We start from the raw sequence: 16,922 nt of genomic DNA on the forward strand, positions 1-16,922 counted from the left end.
AGATTCTCTCTACCCTGGGCAGGAGCCCGATGCCACTGTGTTTGCAATCATGCCTTCAGCCCTTTTCATCAGATCACACCGACGAGATGCTTGAAGAAAAGGATGGGAAAATTAATGACTACAATGAAATATTTGCATTTTTCCAGGGCTGGAAAAAACAATGAACAAGAGATGTGACAACCTCAATTATCTGGTGGTGCTAAGAGCTCAGAGACAGCTCCTGCTGCAGAGAGCTGTTGGGAAGCCCGGGGGTGTCAGGCTGGCTGGAAAAATGGCAGGTGACAAGGACAACATTTTTTTTTTTTTTATGCTACACAGACCCACAGAAGCTCAGCTAAAAAGACAAATTGTAGAAGCAATTTCTTATGGAGGGGGAAATTTGTCAGCATTTAAGCTTGTTCCTTTACAAAGGTTGGACCGGGGTATGAAAATAACCCAGGCAGCAGACAAAGGAATGCAATCTGATATCTGCCAATCGTTGTGACTGCCAATGGCTGGGTCTTCTTTGTTTAACACGCTTTGGGGGCTCTCAGTGTAGGCTGCGCACTGTACAGAACTGAACAACCCCTGCCCGCTGGGAACTCATTTGGAAGGGACTCCAGTCTGCTGGAGACCTAATTTGGCTTTTTCCAAAGCCAGCTCCAGCCAGTTTTCTGGGCAAATTTCCCTCCTGAAGTTGCCCAAACAAATGGATTTCTCATCCAACACGATGCCAGCCTGGAGGCTCCGTGAGCCAGAATGCAAGCATAAAATAAAATAAATACCTTTGGATAAAGGAGATGGCACAGCCTCTCTCTCTAACCGAGGTTTTTGCCAATGACACCCTGGCAACCGGACATGGCAAAATGGAGTTTTTAAAGATTAATTTTTAAAGTGCAAGACAAATTCCATTATATGAAGTCCTCCCATCATTTTGATTTCACAATGTATTTGTCTGTTGCTTTTAAATGGAATAAACAAGTCAGTTTACAATCCAAATAGCTGTTTGAAATTTTGGCTGTTGCAATCCATCAAGTTACAATTGGCCACTCGAGGACATCTAGGGACACAGGCTACATAGGATGGTAAGAAACTGCCACTTTGGTGAGAACAGACTGTGTGCAAGCTACCCTGTGGGGTGCTTTACAAAGATTATATCTGTTCTCTTTGCTGCATCCAAGTTAGGCATTGTCATCTCCCCATTATACAGATCAGGAAACTGAGGTTCAGAAAGGTCTAGTGACTTGCTCAAAGTCACACAGCTATTATGTGGCAGAGACAGAATTCAAACCTAGATATCTCTGGCTCCAATGTTTACAGAACTTTTGCTCTCTGTTCTCGGGGTCCTCACCAAGCAGATTCTGGGTAGGTCAGTCAAATTCATCTATTCCCCTCAGGGCTGGTGCCCGTGTCAAAAGGATGGATGATTCACAGTCCCTTGTCTTTGCTCACTGACCTCCTCTCAACCTCCAGCCACTTTCGGATTGAAATGAACATCTTCTCCATTACTGGCCTCCCAACACATCCCGTGTCCTGCCCCCAATCCATTAGTGAGATGGAACTTTCTATCTGCAGGAGAAAGAAATCAGCCTGCAGGTTTGGAGGTCCCTGACTCTTAAAATCAAAATACTCCCAGTCTAGGGGCCTCAAGGCAAAAAGTCAGTTCTGTCCTTTCATACCTTAAAGGAATTCAGGCTTCAAGTTTTCCGTTTTGTGTTTGAATCCTACAGGGAAGTCGAGTGGATGATCAGATGTTCTTTCTTCCTTAAAAATAGGTGCTGTAAGTCGACTTTCTAGCTTCTTGCTCAAGGCAGAGCTGGGAAGCACAGATTAAGCAGAGTGGAGGCAATCTGGAATAAAGCATCAGGGTTTCAAGGATGGATTTTCTGTGTTTTTAAATTACTAGATCACAGCGTACACTTAAAGCCTTAGCTGTAGCCTTTCTTCTCCTTCCATAGCAAAATGCAAATGTTTATCCACTATATACCCTGGTTAGGCTCTAAAGAAAGCCTTGTTGTCGGTTGTCTACGGACAATAAATCTGGGCATTTTTGACCTTCATTCCACAACTTGACTTCAATATCTGCTAATTCCTTTTTATACAACAAATTGCATCAATCACGTTCACATTTAACCAACTGCAGCTTAAATTGTTTTTGTTCTCTTTCATAAGTTCCTCCTCCAGATTAAATGCTGTTCTACTGAACAAACTGCTCTCAGCTGAAGTGGGAAAGCGTGATTTGATTAGTATAGATTCTGGAATCGGGTAAGTACTGTGTCCTCTCTAGAAAAGAGGTGACGTGTCATGGGATATTAAGAATGACCATTTAATGTAAAAACTCAAAGAATACATGAGTTAAATGGAGAAAATGAGAGAAAGCTTTTAAGCATTCTCCCAAGACGGATTGCAGAATGATATTATTGTACACGGAAGGGATGCTGATGGACACTGTCAGGAGGCCATTATAGAAGTGAGGTTTAAAATCATTATGGCAAAAAGCGTTTCAGAGCTTCAGCAAGAGAGCGGCATCCCATAATGAATTATCAATAGAGAACTGGTGATTCGGTTAGATTACAATATGAACAGAAAACTTCCTGTCACATAATTTTAATCTGCCACTCTGATAAATGGCTTGAGGCGGGAGCCCCATTTCCGTGGTGAGCAATAGGAATGAGTGGGGAGGGGATGTGAGAATCACTGGACCACGTTTTCAATTAGGTATCTTCTGATCCAAGAATCCACCTAACACCACCAAATCCAAGCTCCTTGAGTCTCCTATGTCTAAGTGTCAGACGTTGAACTTGAGGCTCTACATAAATCATCTCTAATTCCAATGAAATCATCTTTACATAAACAGTGGCCAGCCCCAAGGCCATAGTTCACTAATTTGATTTTTTGAAATATTGTATTAAAATATTATTTATCTCGATTGGATTGAGGTTTGGGGTGCCGCTTTAAACATGAATATCTCTGTCACTTCATCCTAATTCTGGTCTGCTGCCCATAAAACTGCAAAGTAGAGAATATTACCCCCAGTCCAACAGCCTAGCAAGCTGAGGTTCAGAGAGTTTTCATAACTCAGGTTCATGGTTTGTCAGCAATAGAGTTGAGGTTCAAGTTTAGCCAGTCTAACTCAAATTTCTGACTCAACTTTCTACTGTGTGTGTGTGTGTGTGTGCGTAGTTAAATCTTTCTACCCAGTATTATCACCCCAATTATAGAATTCTTTATAGAGATCCAGAATGCTGTTACCTCACCACCTAATTTGGGGACAAGGAAGCTATCTATTTCACTCTTAAAGGCTATTTCATATTTACCAGTTGGAAACATTCTACTTGACCTCTAAGAACTGAGGTATTCATTTGTATTGGCATCTTGCAAAATTCGTCCTGAAAGGCATTCTTTGCGATTTAAAATACTGCTTTAAGAAGGTTTGTGAAGGGACCAAAGCTTGGCACAGACAATTTGCTCCAGGGATTAGTACTGTTTCACTAAGGGCATTTATCTTTCTCTGACTTATTTTGCTTAACATGATGCCCTCAAGGTTTATCCATGTTGTTGTAAATGGCAGGATTTCCTTCTTTTTCATGTCTGAGTAATATTCCACCATCATTTCTATCCTATCAATCCACAGACGTTAGGTTATTTCCACATCTTGGCTGTTGTAAATAATGCTGCATGAACACGAGGCAGAAGAGATGTGCTTTTCATTGTACACCCTGTTATGCTTTTTGGGAAAACTGAGATACAGTGGAAATATAGCATTATATTAGTTGTATGTATATAACACAGTGACTTTATACTGTGCATATTGTAAAATGATCACAAGAAGAAGCCTAGTTAACATCCATCACCGAAGAGGTATTACTACTAAGTTTTTTCTTTGTGATGAGTACTGCTCAGATTCATTCTCTTAGCAACTTTCAAATATCTAATACATCATTATTAACTGTTGTCACCATGCTGTCCTTATCCTCAGGACTTATTTATCTTTTAACTAGAAGTTTGTAACTTTGACCCCATTCGCCAATTTTGCCCAACTCCCAGCTTCTCTCTGGCAATCACCAATCTGTTCTCTGTATCCATCAATTTAGTTTTTAATTGTTTTTCAGATTCCACATATAAATAAAATCATACAGTATTTATCTTTCTCTGTCTGACTTATTTCGCTTAGCCTAACGCCCTCAAAATTTATCCATGTTGTTACAAATGGCAGGACTTCCTTCTTTTATGGCTGAGTAATATTCCATGGTCCTTTCATCTATCCATAGACACTTAGGTTGTTTCCACATCTTGGCTTTTGCAAATAATGCTGCATGAACCTGAAGAGCGGGCATAGACATCTTCTCCAGCTAGTGGTTTAGTTTTCTTTCAAGAAACACCCAGAAGTGGAATTGTACCCTGTTGTGCTTTCAGATTTTGTACCATGGGCATGAATTAACTACTTAAACCAAGACAAAACAAAATTTTGGAGAGGGCATGGATTAATAAGCCTCCCATACCCTGTTTATATTTGACCTGGAGATCCCCTCCGGTGAGAGCATCCCATACTCAGTGTTGGAGGCAGCAGTGTTGACAAAACCAAAACGTGGGAGATGCCAGCAAGAAAAGGATGGCCAGCACCTTGCGAGGCGCCACCCGACTGCTACAATGAGGAGCCAGGCCCAGAGGCGCTGACGGGGAGGACCGCAAGGTAAGCTGTTCACTTCTGAAAGTCAAGAGTCATAGTAGCGAATGTTCTCAGTTATTTTTAACTAAATATAGATGTACATCTCTCTCTCTCTCTCTCTATATATATATATATATATACCAAATTATATGTGTGTACGGCCTTCCCAGGTGGCACTAGTGGTAAAGAGCCTGCCTGACAATGCAGGAGACCTGAAAGACATGGGTTCTATCCCTGGGTGTGGAATATCCCCTGGAGGAAGTCATAGCAACCCACTTCAGTGCTCTTGCCTGGAGAATCCCATGGACAGAGGATCCTGGCGGGCTGTAGTCCATAGGATCACAAAGAGGCAGACACATACCGAGGTGACTTAGCATGCATGTGTGCATACATGTGCTTTGCATGCTTGTGTGTGCACCGAGGGGTTTTGGGCACCAATGTATGAAGTTGATAAAACTGGTTATCACTGGAGAGAGCAATTGGGAGTTTCAGATGAGGAAAAAATTCCTTAGTTGTTCTTTTATGCCCTTCTATACTATCCAAATTTCTACTATGAGCCAGTGTCATTTAAGACGCAGGTAACATCTTATGGAAAAACCCAAGTGAACTTTTTGGCCAATCCAATATACATTTTTAAGTGTGGTGACTTTAATTTTCTTAATTACATCTATATATGTCAACTAAGTGTTTTTAACCATGTTTCATTTATCATCAGAAAATGATATTCCAAAATGTTATAGCCTATAACACTAAATGAAATACATTGCATAGATATTTTTTAAAGACCTGCTTTATTCAGATATATTTCACATACCATAAACACCCATTTTTTAGCATGTTCACTGCATTGTGCAATCAGCATGACAATCTAATTTTAGAACATTTTCACCACCTCCAAAAGAAACCTCATACTCATGGCAGTCACTCCCCATCCCCTACCTCCATACCCACAACTCTGGGCAACCACTGATCCACTCACTGTCTATGTATTTGCCTATTCTGGACATTGCCTATAAATGGAATTACGGGACACATGATGTTTTGTGGTTGGCTTCTTTCACTGAGTGTGCTTTCAAGGTCTATTCATGTTGTGCTTGGATCAGTATGTCATTTTTATGGGTGCATAATATTCCACTGTCTGGCTACTTACTTTCTTTTCTTCTCATTTACCCATTGTATTTATCAGTCCATCAGTTGGTGGACATTTTGGCTGTTTTCACTTTGGGGCTGCTATAACAATGCTGCAATTAACATTCACCTAAAAGTTTTCAAGTGGAATTGCTAAGTTGTGTGGTAACTCTGTATGGCGTTTTAAGGAACCACTAAACTATTTTCCAAAGAATTTACATCATTTTGCAGTCCAAATCTGACTCCCTCCATATCTTTGCTGACATTTGTTTGTATCTTTTTAATAAAGCTGTCTTTCTAAAAGTTACTTAATAATATATGAGTACATCCTTACTGTGGGTCTTCCCTGGTGGCTCAGAGGGTAAAGAATCTGCCTGCAATGTGGGAGAACTGGGATAGATCCCTTTGAGGCAATTCCCTGGAGGAGGGCATGGCAACCACTCCAGTATTCTTGCCTGGAGAATCCCCATGGACAGAGATCCTGGTGGGCTACAGTCCATGGGGTCACAAAGAGTCAGACATGACTGAGTGACTAAGCACAGCACAGCACATCCTTACTGTGAAATAAGTCTAAGCAAACCTTAATTCCATAGAACCAGATGGAAAAATTCCCTCTTCACCATGCTCTCCATCCTGCTCTCTTTAGAGGTAAATGCAGTGTTTGGCAGCCAGTAATGGAGACTGACGTGCTTCCTAAGTGGCCCTGGTGGTAAAGAATCCACCTGACATTGCAAGAGATGTGGGTTCGATCCCTAGGTCGGGAAGATCCCCTGGAGAAAGGCATTGTAATCCACTTTAGTATTCTTGCCTGGAGAATCCCATGAACAAAGGAGCCTGGTTATCTACAGTCCATTGGGTAGCAAAGACTTGGACACGATTTTCCAACTAAACAGCAAGCAGCAACACTGGCTCCATACTCTTAGCCATCTTTTGTATACATCCTTCCAGTAACTTTCTGCATTTTTATTAGAAAGATGTACAGACAAATATAGTTCTCCTGCTTTTATATAAATGTGATTGTACCACACATACAGATTTAGAAAAGGCAAAGGAACCAGAGATCAAATTGCCAACATCCGTTGGAGCACAGAAAAAGCAAGAGCATTCCAGGAAAACATCTACTTCTGCTTTATTGATTACACCAAAGCCTTTGACTGTGTAGATCACAACAAATCAAACTGTGGAAAATTCTTCAAGAGATGGGAATACCAGACCACCTTACCTGCCTCATGAGAAATCTGTATGCAAGTCAAGAAGCAACAGTTAGAACCAGACATGTAACAACAGACTGGTTCCAAATTGGGAAAGGAGTACCTCAAGGCTGTATATTGTCAGCCTGCTTATTTAACTTATATGTAGAGTACATCATGTGAAATGCTGGGCTGGATGAAGCACAAGCTGGAATCAAGATTGCTGGGAGAAATATCAATAATCTCAGATATGCAGATGATACCACCCTTATGGCAGAAAGTGAAAAGTCTCTTGATGAAAGTGCAAGAGGAGAGTGAAAAAACTGGTTTAAAACTCAACATTCAAAAAACTAATTTCAAGGCATCTGGTCCCATCACTTCATGGTAAATAGATGGGGAAACAGTGGAAACAGTGAGAGACTTTATTTTCCTGGGCTCCAAAATTGCTACAGATGGTGATTGCAGCCATGAAATTAAAAGATGCTTACTCCTTGGAAGAAAAGCCATGACCAACCTAGACAGCATATTAAAAAGCAGAGACATCACTTTGCCAAGAAAGGTCTGTCTAGTCAAAGCTATGGTTTTTCCAGTGGTCATATATGGATGTGAGAATTGGACTATAAAGAAAGCTGAGTGCCGAAGAATTGATGCTTTTGAACTGTGGTGTTGGAGAAGACTCTTGAAAGTTCCTTGGACTGCGAGGAGATCCCACCAGTCCATCCTAAAGGAAATCAGTCCTGAATATTTATTGGAAGGACTGATGCTGAAGCTGAAACTCCAATACTCTGGCCACCTGATGAGAAGAACTGACTCATTGGAAAAGACCCTGATACTAGGAAAGATTGAAGGCAGGAGGAGAAGGGGACGACATAGGATGAAATAGTTGGATGGCATCATTGTGTCAATAGACATCAGTTTGAGCAAGCTCTGGGAGTTGGTGATGGACAGGGAAGCCTGGTGTGCTGTAGTCCATGGGGTCACAAAGAGTTGGACATGACTGAGCAATTGAACTAAACTGAACTGAACTATACATACTATTTTATGGTTTTCCCTTTTCATTTTATATTGGCTTTGTTGATTAATGCATAATAATTTTTAATCACCTAGGTTTTTGTAAATGCTCCATTACCCCTCTCCCAGAACATAGAGCCTAAATTTGTTCAAAACAGCCTGCTTGGCTTACTATATTCCTTAGCAGGTTGCCGAGAAGACTGCAACTCTCTTAATTCACTTCTTTTTACCCTGGCTAATGGCAACCCACTCCAGTGTTCTTGCCTGGAGAATCCCAGGGACGGGGAGCCTGGTGGGCTGCCGTCTATGGTGTCGCACAGAGTTGGACATGACTGAAGTGACTTAGCATAGCATAGCATGGTACAATATTCTTAAAAGTTCTTGATGGTTCTTTAAGGTTCTTAAAGTTCTTTTTTTTAAGATTTTTTTTTAATGTGGACTATTTTTTAAAGTCTTTATTGAATTTGTTACAATATTGCTTCTCTTTAATTTTTGTTTTTTTGGGCTGTGAAGCATTTATGATCTTAACTCCCTTATCAGGAATCAAACCCACACTCCCTGCATTGGAAGGTAAAGTCTTAACCACTGGATCACCAGAGAAGTCCCTAAATTTCCTAGCTCTGCAATAGATTTAAGCTTGAAAATGAAAGTGAAAATTGCTCAGTCGTGACTGACTCTTTGCCATTCCATAGACTATACAGTCCATGGAATTCTCCAGGCCAGAATACTGGAATGGGTAGCTGTTCCCTCCTCCAGGGGATCTTCCCAACCCAGGGATAGAACCCAGGTCTCCCGCAATGCAGGCAGCTTCTTTACCAGCTGAGCTACTAGGGAAGCACTTTAAGCTTGCTGAGAGCAAATTCTGAGTCTTCCATTTACAAGTTCACTGGGCCTTTGTCTCTGTGTCTCAGTTTCCTCATTTACAAAATGGGGATAAAAATAACACTTGCCTCCTGGGTAGTTGCTATGATTGACTGAGATCATAGAAGTAGTGCGTGTAGCCATGTCTGGCACCCAGTGTGTGCCAAGTCACTCAGTCATGTCCAACTCTTTGTGACCCTGTGGACTATAGCCACCAAGCTCCTCTGTCCACGGGGTTCTTCAGGCAAGAATACTGGAGTGGGTTGTCATTTCCTACTCCAGGGAATCTTCCCGACCCAAGGATCGAACTCCCATCTCCTATGTCTCCTGCACTGGCAGCAGATTCTTTACCACTACTGCCACCTGGAAAGTCCAGTGACTCCATACTGCTAGCCATATACACGGTCTGGAAACACAGGCTTGCAGAGAAGCCAGCTTCTCTAGTGTAATTCCCTCTGCCGTTAGGCCATATGGCCACTAAATCAGTTCCATGTGTGCTCATCAGGGGGTCTCAGCCCAGGGAATTAAGATCCCAGCCTTGGGGAGCTGGGTAGGGCCACACCCTTGAGCCTTACTCTTTTGATTGAAATAAAATTGCAAAATGAATGATAATCACAAGAGCAGATCATTATCCATCGTATGCAAGCTGGGCCATCACGAAGGATATTGATATAGCCACAAAAATGAGCCCAGGTCCAGAGGCCAAGCTCCTGAAAGAAGCCAGGCTGGGGAAGAGAGTGAATTGGCATTACAATTGAAAACATCACCGCCTCCAAGTTCTGGTACTTCGCTCCCATCACTGCTCCAGAGCCAAGGAGAAGGCTGATCTGTGAGCATTCACTGGTGGGGAAAAAAAAAAAAAGTGGTCAATTGGTTCTCTGTTGACACTTCTCATCCCTGGGATTTAACCGGACCCTACTTACTTTATTTTGGGCAGATTCATATATGGATGGTGATTACTGGGCCCTGTAAAAGCGATCAATCAATATTTGTTGAATAGCGTAGAATCAACTGGACTTTTATTTTCTCTTTAATTCCCAAAGCCAAGTGCTAGGCCCTTTGTAAACACCACTTTGATATGCTAAAGAGTCTGAAACACTTAATGAGCCATCCGTTGGTAACTGGATTCCTCAACTTGGGAAGGTATGAATTTGCTAATCATTCATGAGCAGGAACTGGTTGACAAATATCGGCCATGACTGTAGAAGAGAAGGTACGTTCAGCTCTGGCGAACTGATTCCACCTTCTTCTGTGACTGGTCTGAATATTGGGTCCCAGGCATCTCTTAGAAGAGACTCTTCAACAGCCAGAGGACTGGGTTTCTCCTCGTGACTCTTATTTTCTCTGGGCAGCGTTTGCTTAGTTTGCCAATGTGAAGCCTTTTGGGACCCCATGAGAGGCTGTAAGTTCACATGATTTCTACACTCTTTCCTCCTTATTTCAAAAACAAAATTAAATTGTTTGTTTTGCCTGAATTAAAATGTGCTCTAATTCACTTTGCTGGTTATCATACATTAAAAATCAAAACCACTTTCCTGCTGTTTAAAAAAAAAGGCCAAGAGAAGAGAAGAAACAGCGGCAAGATCAAGTTCTGACTGTTACAGTTATTCATTGGCTGTAAAATAATCAAGCTATCAGTTTTCATGGCACAGTGAAAGCTATGCCTGAAGGAAGGGAAAGGGCTGAATTATATAAATTCTGCCGTACTTCTTCAGCAGCTTGTGGAAAGAGAAAGCAGCAATCCTCTATCAATCAGGATAGGCTAGGTTATGCTGCAGTAACAGACAACCACAAAACTTCAGCAGAAGGTTGATTTCACACTAATGCTACCTATCTAACTCTTGTCAGCACAGGGCTCTGCTCATGGCTATCGCTCACAGACCCACCACAACAGTGGGAAGAGAACGTAGAAAGCAAAGATTATACTGGCTGTTACATTTTTCTGCCCAGAAGTCAACTTCTGCTCACTTTTCAGCAGCCTAAGAAAGCCACATGGCCAGTCTAATTTCAAAGGAGGCAAGACAATATAGTGCTTTGTTGAATCAGAAAGGAGAGGTGGAAATATTGAAGGAGAGGTGGGATGTTGAACAGCAGAAATGACTATCACAGATCCCAAGGACACAGAACTCAATACAGAAGAGTCTGTAAAACCTCTGTGTGAAGAGAAGTTGACCTCTAGGAGAAGGAAAGCTGGGAGTGGGACACAGCCTCCTGGGCTTAACTCCTTCCAGCTTCTTTCTCACACCTATTCCCTCTCCTTCTCCTTCTCTTTTGCCTAGCTTTTTATTCCCTTACCCCCTCTCTTTCTTTCTTTTAAGATTTGTTTGATGTGGACCATTTCTTAAAGTCTTTATTGGATTTGTTACAATATTCTTTCTGTTGTTTATGTTCTGTTTTTTTTTTTTTTTTTGACATGAGGCATGCGGGCTCTCAGATCCCGGACACGGAATCGAACTCACACACCTCGCACTGGAAGGGAAAGTCCTAACCAGTGGACCACCAGGGAAGAAACCTTACCCCCGCTGTTTCTAAGGGTGCAGAGCACTTCTCAGCTTGGTGATTTACCCAGCCATGGGTTAGGGTGGGGAAGTGAGGGGGGATCTGACTCATGTCAACCTGAGTGTCTCCTCCTGCAGAATGAACAGTTTGAACACCCCAAGTCTCTTCATCTCTTCTGGCCTCCTGAAGGTTAAAACTATAGACCTCAACTTATCTATCTGTTTAGGAAGTGTTATTGAGAATATATAAAGTACTCCTCCGACTCACAATTAAACAGACAAACAACACAGTATCTTTTAAAGGACAAAGATTTGAACAAATAGTTTCCAAATGAAAGGGATTTTATGAATGCCCATAAACACATGAAAAAGTGTCAAGATCATTAGTCATTATATGTGTGCATGCTCAGTCATGCCCAACTCTTTACAACCCCATGAACTGTAGCCCAGCAAGCTCCTCTGCCCATGGGATCTTCCAGGCAAGAATACTAGAATGGGCTGCCATCTCCTATTCCGGGGAATCTTTCCAACCCAGGGATCAAACCCTCGTCTCTTGCATCTCCTGCATTGGCAGGTGGCTGCGCCACTCGGACAGCCATCATTAGTCATTAAGAAAATGCAAATTAAAAGCCACCTTGAGCTACCACTACGTACCCACCAGAGTAGTTAAAACTTAAAAAACAAAACAAAACAAAACCAAAACTGACAACAGTAAATGCTGGCAAGGATGTGGAAAGACTAACTTGCATGTGTTGTTGTTAGGAACTTAAATGTAGGAAGTGAGGTGGCTGGTGGAAGGAGATGGTTTTGTTTTGTTTTGTTTTTTATAACTGTACACACAGCTATACTGTGGCCAATTTAGACTTAGGTATTTTATCCAAAAGAAATATAGGCATATGTCTACCAAAGGCTACATCTTGCCCTTAACAATTGTTTGTCTCTTGCAAACTGTCACAGCCATTTAACTCATAGTTGTCCAAAATCCAGGAACAGCCTAGATGGTCATAAACGGAGGATGGATAAACAAACTCAGATAAAGTCATGTGATAGAATTCAGCAATAAAAGGAAACAGACCACTGATACACGTAAAACCATGGACGCATCTCAAAAACATGATGCTTGGTGAAAAGCCTTACACTCTCACACACATACGTTATGAGTCCATTTAAAAAAAAAATGTTCTACAGCAGGCTAAATTCATTCATGATGGGGGAAAAAAAAAAGATCGAAAGAGTTACTTGTTTCTGCGGTAGAGACTGGAAGACCTCTGAGAGAATTTTAACGGGAGAAGGTAATGTGTTGTATCTTGATAGGGCGTGTATATTATGAAAGTATATGCAGTCGTCAGAACTCATGTACTGGTATGATGTAGGTTTACGCATTTCATAGATGTAAATTTTTTCTTTTTAAATTGGGGTATAGGTGATTTACAACTATAAGTTTCTTTTGTACAATGAAGTGAATCAGCTATATGTACGCATGTATCCTCTCTCTCTCAGATCTTCCTCCCACCCCCCACCACCCCACACGTCTAGATCACCAGCGAGCACTGAGCCGAGCTCCCCTGGCTCCCCTTCCCACCAGCTCTCTGTTTACACATGGCAGTGCACATCCGTCCATCCCAATCTCCCAATTCATTCCACCCTCCTTAACCCTCCACTCCCCATGCCCACATATCTGTTCCCTACAGTCTCTATTCCTGCCCTGCAGATTGATTCATTTATATCATTTTTCTAGATTCCACATACATGTGGTAATGTATTTGTTTTTCTCTTTCTGACTTCCTTCACTCTGTATGACAGACTTTAGGTCTGTCTATGTCTCTAGAAAAGACCCAATTTCATTCCTTTTTATAGCTGAGTAATATTCCATTGTGTATATGCACCATATCCTCTTTATCTCAAGGCTATATTTTAGAAAAATTTTATCTAAAAAATGATGTAATATTGAACCCTAGTGACTGATAGGCAGGCTATGTCTAGGGACAAAGTGTACTGATGTCTGAAACTTACTAAGAAATAAGTACACATAAAAGTAAATAGAATCGAGTGATGGTTGGATAGAGGGTGGATAGGTGATAAAGCAAGAATATCAAAACTTAAGTGTAGAATATAGATGGTGGGTATGTGGCTATTTGACATTGCTGTTGTTCTGTTGTTCAGTTGTGTCCAACTCTTTGCAGACCTCATGTATTGCAGCATGCCAGGCTTTCCTGTCCTTCACCAACTCCCAGAGTTTGCTCAAACTCATGTCCATTGAGTCAGTGATGTTATCCACTTGTCCTCTGATGTCCCCTTCTCCTCTTGCCTTCTATCTTTCCCAGCATCAGGGTCTTTTCCAATGAGTCAGCTCTTTGCATCAGGTAGCCAAAGTATTGGAGCCTCAGCTTCAGCATCAGTCCTTCTAATGAATATTCAGGGTTGATTTCCTTTAGGATTGACTGGTTTGATCTCCTTGCAGTCCAAGGAACTGTCAGGAGTCTTCTCCAACACCACAGTTTGAAGCATCAGTTCTTGAGTACTCAGCCTTCTTTATGGTCTGACTCTCGTGTCCAAACATGACTACTAGAAAAACCATAGCTTTGACTATCTGGACCTTTGTCAGCAGTAATATTTGATGTTATTCTTTCATTTATTATTTGGTACGGAAGAAAGAACCCCCCCTCCACCCAGGTTCCGGAGCCCAATCCTGATGAGTCCAAGGTTAAGGTCCTTACTTTCCGTGTGACCTTGGACAAGTTTCTTAACACTTCTGGTCCTGGGTTTTCTTGATAGCACCAGTCTCCTGGGGAGATCAAGCTTGTAAAAACCTCATCCCTTTTTGTAAATGCCCAAGACATCTCATCTTATTGTGCTTTTAATTATTATTCCCCTTGTCCATTCTTTGTTCTTTGTCTGATTTTCTGAGGATGAATAATTTAAGAAGAGTTCTGCCTTTGTCATGGGCTTCCCTAATGGCTCAAGTGATAAAGAATCCGCTTTCAATGCAGGAGACGCAGGAGATGAGGATTCGATCCCTGGGTTTGAAAGATGCCCTGGAGGAGAAAATGGCAATCCACTCCAGTATTCATGCCTGGAAAATCCCCCTGGAGAGGAGCCTGGCAGGCTACAGTCCACGGGGTCGTAAAGAGTCGGACACAACTGAGCATGTACACGTTGCTTTGTCATTCCAAAGCCTGAAACCCACAAGATGAACTGGAGGAGCCTCTGTTCACTTAGCATGAAGACTGGTGCATGGTATCTGGTCAGGAAGTCTGTGCAGAACAGAATAGATGGGGTTGCCCCATGGTGACAAGTACCTCCGAATCCTTCTTGTCACCTACCAGAGGGGGACTCACAGGATTTAACCAAAACAGGAATTGGCTCTCATCAGAGGGTATTTCCCAGCTGTGAGGGTTCTGAATCTTACAGGGACAGAAATACCCAAGACTACTTTCTTTCCTGCTTTTCCCCTTTGAGTTACCTACCACTCTGTTGCTTAGCTTTCTGTTTAGAAGGGAAGTTCTCACCAGGGGTGGTCTGACCACTCTCAACCCCAGGCTTCACCCAGCCTGGGGACATCTGGCGACGTCTGAAGGCATTTTGGCTGTCACCCTGAGATTTCCTCCTGGAATCTATTGAGTAGAGGTCACAGATGCTGCTAAATCTCCTATAAAGCACAGAACGACCCCCTCCCTCCAACAGAAAATGACCCAGCAAAAATGTCAAATGGGAAGCTGAAAAGTCCTGCTGGTGGTGGTTTAGTCGCTAAGTCGTGTCTGACTCTTGCAACCCCACGGACTTTGGCCTGCCCAGCCCCTCTGTCTTTGGGATTCTCCAGGCAAGAATACTGGAGTAAGTTGCCATTTCCTTCTCCAGGAGATCTTCCCGGCCCAGGGATCGAACCCTGGTCTCCTGCATTGCAGACAGATTCTTTACCAACTGAGCTACAAGGGAAGTCCCTAAAGCCCTGAGCAGATTGAAAAGGAAAACTGGGTGGAGTGGCCTAGACAACACCATTCATCAGACAGTGGCTACCTGAACGCTACCTGGCAGGCCGGAGTTCACTTGAATAAGGAGACCCGTGGAGCCTGGCCCAGTGGCCTCCATGAGCCAGGTGAGGCTATAGGGGCTTTTTCCCTTCCTTCCTCTCTCCCTCCCTCTTTGCGTCCTAAAAATACAACAGCCCCGTAGATGTCCATGGACCGATACTCCAGAACTCTGAGCCTCTTCTACTTCTCTCAAAACTGAAACAAGGGTGCCCAAGAATGTCTCAGTGATTCCCGCCCTAGATTTATTTAATATGCCCGTTACCCTGAGGCCCCCGGGGAGGGAGAGGCCAGGGGCAGCCGAGGAGAGTGCACGTGGCCATAAAAACCACAGCTACAGTAAATGCAATCGAATGGCTCAACTCTGTCCCAGACCCACATTAGAGGAAGCATGTCATAACCCTTGTGTCACAGCATCCAATTTAAAAGGGGCCTCTAGAAATGGAGAGTGGGACTCGGGCCAGCCTGCCAGGCTCCAGCTTCCTGTGAGCTGTGCTGGGAAGGCCCTGAAAAGGCTCCTTTGGTAGGAATCTCTGCCCCTGACCCAAGCCACAGGTCTGGACATTCCTTACCCCCACCCCCACCTCACCCCTTGAGATCCATTCTTGTGGGTTAAGCATTGTTTTCCCTACTCAGTTCTCTTTGAAAGTATAAGCATCCTCAGAAAAACAGCCATTCATCAACACTCCTGAGAAAGGGTTCAGCGGTGGTGAAGGGCAAGGACTTTAGAACTGGACAGCTCCCTCAGTTTGAGCCTGAGCTCTCTCATTCCATGGCTGTGTGATCTTGAAGGAGTGATTGACCCTCTTTGAGCCTCAGTTTCCTCATCTATAAAATAATGGTGGCAACAGTCTCTACTTTCACGGCTGCTGTGAGGGTTAAATGTGAATGAAGCTAAGAAAGCACTGACTTCAAGGCCAGACTCCTAGGAAGCTCTCTAGAATGATCAGCATGCTAGTAATAGTAATGGTAGTAACAGCCCATGGGGGTGCATACGAAGGTGAATGAGCCTTTGTTACAGTCAAGCTGGGAGGCTGAGATTCACTTGCAAATAGCTCTGAAGCAGAGTAGAGGGTGGCCAGTGGCCTGAGAGAGGTATAAACAGCAGGGAGAGAGGCCAGGGATTCAGAAGGGCCCCTGCCAAGCCAAACAGACTCACCAGAGGAAATTGCATGTGAGCGGGGCCTTAGAGGATGGGTGTGTGGGTTTGGACAGGGGGGAGCACAGGATAAACGGGCCACCAAGTGCAGGGTGCAGTGCGATCCAGGCCGGGGCTGCCATATTCAATGGGCAGGCCTTCAATGCACGGATGCCTACAGAGGGGCTGAGCGGGCTGGTGACTGACGCACGGGGCTCACAAGCCTTGTCCTTTCCAGCCTGCAGCTGCCGGGGTGGGGCCCTTTTTGCTAATTTGCACAGAAGCATCCTTGGAGTCTTTAATCTTGGCCCAAGGCAGGAGGCACCCTGAAGAAACATCAGGAAAGCTGTTTAGATGGGTGGATTCAGAGTGGACCTGGGAAGTTCTGCTGAGGATACATTTAGTTAGGAGGACCTGGAG

Source organism: Bos javanicus, chromosome 18 (genome assembly GCF_032452875.1).
Source record: "Bos javanicus breed banteng chromosome 18, ARS-OSU_banteng_1.0, whole genome shotgun sequence".
NCBI lineage: Eukaryota > Metazoa > Chordata > Mammalia > Artiodactyla > Bovidae > Bos > Bos javanicus.